Source organism: Lynx canadensis, chromosome B2 (assembly GCF_007474595.2).
Source record: "Lynx canadensis isolate LIC74 chromosome B2, mLynCan4.pri.v2, whole genome shotgun sequence".
In the NCBI taxonomy this organism is placed as follows: domain Eukaryota; kingdom Metazoa; phylum Chordata; class Mammalia; order Carnivora; family Felidae; genus Lynx; species Lynx canadensis.
In genome coordinates, this window is record NC_044307.1 from 91935180 (window position 1) to 91937410 (window position 2231).

Here is a 2231-nt window from a genome sequence, read left to right on the forward strand (position 1 = left end):
ATCCTACTTTTGCATTTGCTAGCTGTGTGCCCATAGGCAAGTTACATGACCTCTCTCTGTATTAGACTTATCATCCTTAAAATAGGAATTATGCATTTGATAAGACCTTCCCTGATCCACACCTTCATAGGAAGAAGTAAAAAAGAGGATCCCAGGAAAATCCCACTCATCTACCCCACAAATAACACAGCCACAGCACCGCAATATTCCTTGGAGACCATTAGGCTTAACCCCAACTTGCCTTTCACCTCTATTTATATCAGCCCTTACAAAAAGCCTTGAGCTTGGAGGTCATCCCGTATCATTTCTCATCTCCAAATTGCTATGTACATTCCCAAATAAAAACCCTTCCACTGTACCCCTGTGAACTTTTAGTTTGTTAACAGCTTCTTCTCTGAATTTTTCCTTTAGAGAATTGCAGACCTCTCATGTGATGGCTATTTCTCTCCTTCACCATAACTGCCACTGGACCTGGAGATGGAGTAGGTATTCTTGCTGCTTCCAGATATCAATATTCACTTTTCCTTCCTAAAACCCTTGAACTTTAAAGTTTATGCCAACAGACTTTACCACTTGTTAACCTTTCTTTCTCTTCCTGTGTCACACTCCCAGCCCATTCCTTGAAGACTCTCATTGTCACTCTCATCAGAACTATTCCTGTGATCATTACTGATGATTTCAATATCCAAATCAATGATACTTCAAATACCGTGCCCTTTCTCCCTTGACCTTCACTCCTCTAACCATCTTGTCCTCTACCTACCTCCATCACTTACTCCCAGACTTCCTCCAGCATTGTTCTACCAAAACTTCTCGTAACGGCAGAAATATTCTGTATCTGCACTGCCCAATATGGTAGCCATCAGACACATGTAGTTATTGACCATTAGAAAAGTGACTGATGTGACTGAGAAACTGGATTTTAGTTTTTTTCATATGACAGAACATTTAATTAAATCAGTTTCGCATCAACACACTCTTCATTTAATAGTGATATTGGCCATTTCCATTGGATGGCGAGAGGCTCTTCTGTTAAAGGCTTCCATGATTTCCACTGTATCATTTTCTTGCCTGATTTAGTTCATTTTCAGCCAGAGGAATCACCTCTTCTAGTTGGCCACCCTGAAGTTAGTCTTTTAAAATTTCTTAACATCCGGTTCTGCTTTAACCATACCCAAGCTTTTTATTTGTAATCTATACTGTATACTTTCTATATGCTGCATTTTTAGGAATTTGCTCAAGATCATCAAGAATCTTTGTGTACAATATTCTAAGCCTCTCGTGTGGACTCTCACATATAGCCAATCACACAAGGCCAGTGGTCTTCTTCAGCAAACCCACCATGACAGCTAATTTTAATTAATTAAAATTTAAATTTAAACAGACACATGTGGCTAGTGGCTATCTTTAACAATGAGGTCATAGGCTTTATCATTGTCCAAAGCTACATCTTCTCTATAATTTTAAATTCAAGTATCACTAACTCTTAAACCCTCACATGCTACCTTTCAACTCATTCACTCTTTTCATTACCCCACCTACATCAAAACTTGTACCAAAGAGTGACCCCACTAATTCTATCAGCTTTTTTTGATCCCTTCTTGCTTCTTTGTATCCTCACTTTATTCTTGCTTTTCATGGTTTATCAACATAAGAACAACCTTGCATACACATTTAACTCCATCATTTCCCTATCTCTTCATCACACTAGCCTGGCAAAACCTTAACCCTTCTTGAATGCAACTCTTTACCTACTCCAAACCTGCTCTTGTACACTAAAGATGGCTAAAGAAATGTACATGAGGGGTGCCCAGGTGGCTAAGTCAGAAAAGCATGTGACTCTTGCTCTCAGGGTGATGAGTTTGAGCCCCATATTGGGTGTAGAGATTACTTAAATAAAAATAAAACTTAAAAAAAAAAAGGAAGAGTACATGATCATGCTCACTAGTTAGATTCTTGATCATTAATTTCAAGTGGCTCTGGTGTAGGCCAAGCATCCAACTAGATTTCATTGTCATTTCACTCTTCCATTCTTCTAAATAAAAATCTCACACTTTCTTGTGGTGCCTGGGTGGCTCCGTCTGTTAAACATCTGACTCTTGGTTTCGGCTCAGGTCATGATCTCAAGGTTTGTGTATTCGAACACCACATTGGGCTCTGTGCTGTCAGGGCATAGCCCACTTGGGATGCTCTATTTCTCCTCTCTCTGGTCTTCCCTCACTTTACTCTCT

The 2231-nt window shown here is 39.4% G+C and overlaps 1 pseudogene; it reads right to left on the bottom strand.

Moving 5' to 3' along the window:
• Window positions 1–952: 952 nt before the first annotated feature.
• On the bottom strand, window positions 953–1344 carry LOC115514970 (annotated as a pseudogene).
• Window positions 1345–2231: the final 887 nt, after the last annotated feature.